The sequence below is a fragment of the Ascaphus truei genome, chromosome 14, assembly GCF_040206685.1.
Source record: "Ascaphus truei isolate aAscTru1 chromosome 14, aAscTru1.hap1, whole genome shotgun sequence".
Lineage (NCBI taxonomy): Eukaryota > Metazoa > Chordata > Amphibia > Anura > Ascaphidae > Ascaphus > Ascaphus truei.
The window spans coordinates 20,720,086-20,727,876 of NC_134496.1; the positions used below are offsets into that span (position 1 = coordinate 20,720,086).

A 7,791-nucleotide genomic window follows, 5' to 3' on the forward strand; every position below is an offset into this window, starting at 1 on the left:
CTCCCTCCTTATTGCACTATCCCCCCCCTCCCCTCCCTCACCATCATTCTCTATCCCCCCCCCTCCCTCCCTCCCTTATTCTCTATCCCCCCCCCACCTCCCTCCCTAATTCTCTATCCACCCCCCTCCCTCCCGTATTCTCTATCCCCCCCACCTCCCTCCCTATCTCTATCCCCCCCCACCTCCCTCCCTTATCTCTATCCCCCCCACCTCCACCCCTTATTCTCTATCCCCCCCACCTCCTCCTATTCTCTATCCTCCCCCACCTCCCTCATCTCTATCCCCCCCCCCACCTCTCTCATTCCTATCATCCCCCCACCTCCCTCCCTTATTCTCGATCCCCCCCCACCTCCCTCCCTATTCTCTATCCCCCCCCACCTCCCTCCCTTATTCTCTATCCCCCCCCACCTCCCTCCCTTATCTCTATCCTCCCCCCCACCTCCCTCCCCTTATTCTCTATCCCCCCCACCTCCCCTCCCTTATTCTCTATCCCCCCCCACCTCCCTCCCTTATTCTCTATCCCCCCCACCTCCCTCCCTTATTCTCTATCCCCCCCCACCTCCCTCCCTTATTCTCTATCCCCCCCCCACCTCCCTCCCTTATTCTCTATCCCCCCCACCTCCCTCCCTTATTCTCTATCCCCCCCACCTCCCTCCATATTCTCTATCCCCCCACCTCCCTCATTCTCTATCCCCCCCACCTCCTCATCTCTATCCCCCCCCTCCCTCCCTTATTCTCTATCCCCCCCCCTCCCTCCCTCCCTTTATTCTCTATCCCCCCCCCTCCCTCCCTCCCTTATTCTCTATCCCCCCCTCCCTCCCTCCCTATTCTCTATCCCCTCCCTCCCTTATTCTCTATCCCCCCTCCTCCCTTATTCTCTATCCCCCCCACCTCCCTCCCTTATTCTCTATCCCCCCCCACCTCCCTCCCTTATTCTCTATCCCCCCCACCTCCCTCCCTTATTCTCTATCCCCCCCACCTCCCCCTTATTCTCTATCCCTCCACCTCCCTCATTCTCTATCCCCCCCACCTCCCTCCCTCATTCTCTATCCCCCCACCTCCTCCCTTATTCTCTATCCCCCCCACCTCCCTCCCTTATTCTCTATCCCCCCCACCTCCCTCCCTTATTCTCTATCCCCTCCACCTCCCTCATTCTCTATCCCCCCCCTCCCTCCCTCCCTCCCTCCCTTATTCTCTATCCCCCCCTCCTTCCCTCCCTCCCTTATTCTCTATCCCCCCTCCCTCCCTCCCTTATTCTCTATCCCCCCCCCTCCCTCCCTCCCTTATTCTCTATCCCCCCCCCTCCCTCCCTCCCTTATTCTCTATCCCCCTCCTCCCTCCCTTATTCTCTATCCCCCCCCCCACCTCCCTCCCTTATTCTCTATCCCCCCACCTCCCTCCCTTATTCTCTATCCCCCCACCTCCCTCCCTTATTCTCTATCCCCCCCACCTCCCTCCCTTATTCTCTATCCCCTCCACCTCCCTCATTCTCTATCCCCCCCACCTCCCTCCCTCATTCTCTATCCCCCCACCTCCCTCCCTTATTCTCTATCCCCCCCACCTCCCTCCCTTATTCTCTATCCCTCACCTCCCATACCCTACCTCCCTCATTCTCTATCCCCCCCACCTCCCTCCCTCATTCTCTATCCCCCCACCTCCCTCCCTTATTCTCGATCCCCCCCACCTCCCTCCCTTATTCTCGATCCCCCCCACCTCCCTCCCTTATTCTCGATCCCCCCACCTCCCTCCCTTATTCTCTATCCCCCCCACCTCCCTCCCTTATTCTCGATCCCCCCCACCTCCCTCCCTTATTCTCGATCCCCCCCCACCTCCCTCCCTTATTCTCGATCCCCCCCACCTCCCTCCCTCCCTTATTCTCGATCCCCCCCCTCCCTCCCTCCCTCCCTTATTCTCGATCCCCCCCCTCCCTCCCTCCCTCCCTTATTCTCGATCCCCCCCTCCCTCCCTCCCTCCCTTATTCTCGATCCCCCCCCTCCCTCCCTCCCTCCCTTATTCTCGATCCCCCCCCCCCTCCCTCCCTCCCTTATTCTCTATCCCCCCCCTCCCTCCCTCCCTTATTCTCTATCCCCCCCCCTCCCTCCCTCCCTTATTCTCTATTCCCCCCCCCCCCCCCCCCTCTGGCTTATGCTCGCTCTCTCTCCCTGTCCCTTATTCTCCATTTTCGCCCCTCTCCCTTATTCTCTCCCCCCCCCTTAATCTATGTCCCCCTCGCTCATTCTCCCTTTCTCATTACAGGCGGAGGGGAAAATTCCAGACCATGCTTTCATCAAGTGACCTCCCCTCCCTCTGCCGCCGTATCCGCGACTCCTTCTTAATCCTCCATTCACCGCGGCCCTTCAGGCGAAGGAAGGAAGGGGGGTGATATCCTCTCTAAAAGGGGGTCTAAGAAGCTGCCCCCCCCTTTCCTATTTCTGAGCTCCCCCGGGGTCAGTCCCCGTTTTATTATTAAACGGGCAACCACAGCAGGTTAATGTGTATATAATATATACGCACCGCGCAGTGGCCCACGAGAGACCACACCTTAATCCAGAGGCCCCCCCTCCACGTATGTTGAAGGCATCTTCTCCCCCCCCCCCCTCCCTCTCCCAGCAAGGGCAACGAGAGCCGCCTACTCGCCCTCTTATTTATTTGTCATTTCTCAGTGCGGTAAAGGGGCGGGGCGCCCCCAGAATCTCACCACAGACCAGCATTAAAACTGTTTATTTGCTCCCGGCTGCAAGTTTAACCCATCAAGGGGTGAATTAGCCCGCGGGCCCCCCGCACTGCCTTGGGGTATATCGCCTTTTCTCTCCATTGCATCTTTTAATCGCACCTTCCCGCCCCCCCCCCCCCCCCATAGACCCCAGGGCTCGGGACGGTGTGAATGTGTGTACGTGTGGGGGGTGTCGTGACCTATAGAGGAACCAGCGTGAAGACGTGTGTCCAGGGCTTCTCAAAACTGAAATCCAAAATCGCATGTAACGCTTTCTAATGATATACCAATTCTCCCTTAGCAAAGCAGGAATAGGAACCTGGCTTTTCTTGAGGGAAGACACGGCCATTGAAATGAATGAATTCTGAATGTCCAGGGCTGAGATGTTGAACGCCCGCCGCTTCCCCGCTTCCCGGGGTGGTGCCATGCAAATTCAGCACCGCCGGTGCGTTTATTTGGTGCACAGGGGAGTGTGCCGGCCGCAGATATGTTATGGGAAGGGGCAAAAGGGGCGTGACTGCTGTGTTTAGAACACACCCCTTTCGCTGTGAGGGTCCGTTAACGTCAGCGGCCCGTACGCATTTGCACAAGATCATGGCGCATCTAGTATCAGTCTCCCAGCGGCAAAACCGGCGCAGCTCTAGAAAAACCGCGTAGGATTCGACAATTAACAAAATCTCATTGACCAGGTAACAGGATTTTTAGTTGATTCAGTTTTTTTTGGGGGGGGGGGGGGTTGTACCGTAGTGGAGATACAAATTGCAAGTGACCCTTTTATCATGCCATGCGAACTCCGGTTCTTTTAGAGCTGCTCCGGTTTTTACTGCACTCCATCAGGGTTGGCCATACTCATTAATACTGTTCTTTTGTCCTGGGTTATTTTATTCGAATTTTGAGCTAAATTTAAAAGGCCTCCAAACGCCCTCCAATTCTTTTTATTTCAATTTTTTTAAACGTAATCTTATTTTGCTTCCCGTGGAGAGGTCTGAGTATTTTTTCCCCCCCTTTTTTTATGGGGTGCAGTATGTTGGTTTGTCACACCCCTTGTGTGTGTGAGACTTGCTAGTGCCGTCGGGAGGGGAGACCTATATTAGGGGATAAAGGAATTGTGGGATGTGTGTGATTTGAAGGGTTAACGGGTGCCGCCATCTTTAAATCTGCCACATTCGGAATTGTTTAGAAAGGTTTTGGCATTTTACCCTTTCAGTCCCCGCGGGTTAATTGTGCATCGATCCACACTTTCTGTGGGGTATTAGGGGGGGGGGGAAGGAGCTGGCAGCGTAACGGTTGTGTGGGGGGATATTATAGTGCAGGCGAGTTATGGAGGTGTGAGGTGTGTGCCGGGGTATCTGACCTGGAGACAGTTGGGTTATCTGCCCCTTGGTAGGAGAATGTGTGCTGTAGATTTGGGTTAGAATAGGATAAGGGGAAATATGGTGTCTCTTGCATGGGGAGGAAGCGTAACACCAAGGCAGCATGTGAGGTGGGGTAACTGTTCTTTATAGGGGTCAGTCTTGTATGGGGGAGTCATGAGGCTGTTGGGGTTATGGGTGTCTGAATGTGTGTGCGGGGTTGGGAAGGTGGTCTATATATATGTGTGTGGGGGTTGGGGCGGATGACAGCAAGGCGTGTGTGTGTGTGTGTGTGTGTGTGTGTGTGTGTGTGTGTGTGTGTGTGTGTGTGTGTGTGTCTGGGGAATAACAGCAAAGCGTGTGTGGGGAATAACAGCAAAGCGTTTGTGGGGGGAATAACAGCAAAGCGTGCGTGTGGGAGGGGGAATAACAGCAAAGCATGCGTGTGGGGGGGGAATAACAGCAAAGCGTGCGTGTGGGAGGGGGAATAACAGCAAAGCGTGCGTGTGGGAGGGGGAATAACAGCAAAGCGTGCGTGTGGGAGGGGGAATAACAGCAAAGCGTGCGTGTGGGAGGGGGAATAACAGCAAAGCGTGCGTGTGGGGGGGGAATAACAACAGCGTGCGTGTGGGAGGGGGAATAACAGCAAAGCGTGCGTGTGGGGGGGGAATAACAGCAAAGCGTGCGTGTGGGAGGGGGAATAACAGCAAAGCGTGCGTGTGGGAGGGGGAATAACAGCAAAGCGTGCGTGTGGGGGGGGAATAACAGCAAAGCGTGTGTGTGGGAGGGGGGAATAACAGCAAAGCGTGTGTGTGGGGAATAACAGCAAAGCGTGTGTGTGGGAGGGGGGATAACGGCAAAGTCTGTGTGTGTGTGTCCGTGTGTGTGTGTGTGTGTGTGTGTGTGTGTGTGTGTGTGTGTGTGTGTGTGTGTGCGTGTGTGACGGCAAAGCCTGTGTGTGTTGGAGGGGGGTGGGGGGTAACAGCAATGTGTGTGGGGGAGGGGGGGTACAGCAAAGTGTGTGTGTGTGTGTGTTAACGGCAAAGTTTGTGTAACGGCAAAGCATGTTTGAGGAGTTGTAACTGCAAAGTGTGTGTGGGAGGAGGGGGGAGTAACAGCAAAGCGTGTGTGTGTGTGTCAACAGTTCCCTGTAGGTGTGGGCAGTGGGGTAGCAGTGCCATCTTATTGGTGGGAAGGGATAACATATTATTGGTGTGTGCCACCAGTTGTGTTGTTGGGGGGGGGGGTTGTTGAGGTGGTGTGTGGGGGGGGGAGTAGTAAGGGGGCAGCTTATAGGGTTTCTGTTATGTAGGGTGGTGGGAGGACCTGTGTGATTTGTGGGGGAGGGCGTTTGGTTATTTGGATTGAAAGGTAGGCAATTTAACCCCTTCACTGCCTCTTTCCAAGCAGTTAAATGGTTAAGGTGTTTGTGTGTGTCTTATCCAGAGGTGTGTGTGTGTGTGTGTGTGTGTGTCTTATCCAGAGGTGTGTGTGTCTTATCCAGAGGTATGTGTGTGTGTCTTATCCAGAGGTATGTGTGTGTGTCTTATCCAGAGGTATGTGTGTGTGTCTTATCCAGAGGTATGTGTGTGTGTCTTATCCAGAGGTGTGTGTGTGTGTGTGTCTTATCCAGAGGTGTGTGTGTGTGTGTCTTATCCAGAGGTGTGTGTGTCTTATCCAGAGGTGTGTGTGTCTTATCCAGAGGTGTGTGTGTGTGTCTTATCCAGAGGTGTGTGTGTGTGTCTTATCCAGAGGTGTGTGTGTGTGTGTGTCTTATCCAGAGGTGTGTGTGTCTTATCCAGAGGTATGTGTGTGTGTCTTATCCAGAGGTGTGTGTGTGTGTCTTATCCAGAGGTGTGTGTGTGTGTCTTATCCAGAGGTGTGTGTGTGTGTCTTATCCAGAGGTGTGTGTGTGTGTCTTATCCAGAGGTGTGTGTGTGTGTCTTATCCAGGTGTGTGTGTGTGTGTGTCTTATCCAGGTGTGTGTGTGTGTGTGTGTGTGTGTGTCTTATCCAGGTGTGTGTGTGTGTCTTATCCAGGTGTGTGTGTGTGTGTCTGTCTTATCCAGAGGTGTGTGTTTTGGGGTTCAGAAGATTTAACCCCCCTTGTCTTCCAGGAGACCCCTTTATCGCTCAGTGCCTTATCACGATCTATGTATAGGTCTCTGCAGTGTTACAGGCCTCCCTGGCAACAATGGGGGTTAATCATTCTAATAACCAATCCTTAAAAGACCCCCTCACCCCCCTCCCCCCAAAAAAACCTCACCCCGCACCATGTTGTGAAAGTACTGCACCCCCCAGAGCGTCGGGTCACCCCAACCCCTGCTAAAGGATATCCCAGGGTGTCGCTTTACCCCTTTCACAAGCCCATCTGTATAAGAAGTTCCCCCTTATAAACAAACACTGCAGTGTAAAGATGTGTCCCCTGTCCCGGCCCCAGCGCCCTCCCCTCATATCTTACTCTCTCCCCCGTCCCTCATGCGTCTCAGCCATTTTGATAATTGTGTCCGTCTCGTTCGAGAGCTAGCTCATTGAATTGTTTAATAAATGTTTTTTGGTAAAAGTCTTGTGAGGTCTGAATCTGACAGACACCTGAAGAAGAGACTTGTGAGGTCTGAATGTGACAGGACACCTGAAGAAGAGACTTGTGATGTCTGAATGTGACAGGAGACCTGAAGAAGAGACTTGTGATGTCTGAATGTGACAGGACACCTAGAGAAGAGCCTTGTGTGAGGTCTGAATGTGACAGGGCACCTGAGGAACAGACCTCCTATTTGGAGAACATCAAACCCTCCTCCTATTTGGAGATGCACTTTTCAAAACCGACACCACTGAAGAATTAAAAGTTCAGCCGTCCATCTGAGCCACTAAACCGTGGCACGCTGCCACACCGGCTGTGAAATGTCCGAGCACAATGTCCGCACGCTCACTGTGGCAGGACGGTGACATATGGACGGTTAGGAGGGCGTGGGATGATTGGAACGTGTCTCTTGCAGACAGCGTGGAGAGTAAAAGAGCATGGCTGACATTCCAGCCGGTGATAGTGTAAGGCCTCGGCCATGTTCCCTGCTTGCTGGCGGAAGCGCGCTAACGCGCGCTCCCGCTCAACACTGAGCCCCTACAGCCGCAATTAGAGCGGCTTTAGTAGGGGCTCACCTACGCTTCCGCAAGCGCGCGGAAGCGTAGGTCTTAGGGGAATTTAAAATTCCCCCGCTTGCCGGCGCGACAGGCCGGTCACGTGAGCGGTTCGCCCCCTGACAGCGCGTGTGGTAAGCAAGCGCAAGGCCAGAGAAAGCACCCGCTTTCCCTGAGCCTCAGCACGCCAGCAGGGAGCCTGGCTGAGGCCTAAGGCTGTGTCCCCGCTGACCGCGCTCATGCTTGAAGAATGCTCCAAGCATGAGCGCTGGGTATCCTGTATGCGCAGGGGGAGCATTGCGGGTAGTTGAGCGCGCTGGAAAGTATAATTTTTTGTTTATCTAAGCGCTGAGCGTGTGTGCCCGTGCACGAGCGTGCGCGGGGACTTATATATAGATATATGTAAGTAAGCGCCGCCCGCTCAGCGCTAGCGGGGATGCAGCCTAAGGCTGAATCCATAGACACTAAGCGCGGGCAGAGGCTGAGGGAAAGCGGGTTCTTTCCCTGGCATTATTACGCGCGCCGTCTGGGGGCGTGTCTATGGGCGGGCCAGTGACGTAACGGAGCTAGTTTGCCCTCATTGGACGAACCG

At 54.5% G+C, this 7,791-nt stretch overlaps 1 long non-coding RNA gene across 2 annotated transcripts; it reads left to right on the forward strand.

Annotated features, from left to right (window-relative positions):
• Positions 1-5,310: 5,310 nt before the first annotated feature.
• On the forward strand, positions 5,311-6,627 carry LOC142465777 (uncharacterized). Of its 2 annotated transcripts, none has more exons than XR_012787971.1 (2): positions 5,311-5,852; positions 5,895-6,627. It is a non-coding gene; the product is annotated as an uncharacterized LOC142465777 (long non-coding RNA). The 2 variants fall into 2 exon arrangements; XR_012787972.1 differs by having other exon boundaries at positions 5,970-6,627.
• The last annotated feature ends 1,164 nt before the right edge of the window (positions 6,628-7,791 follow it).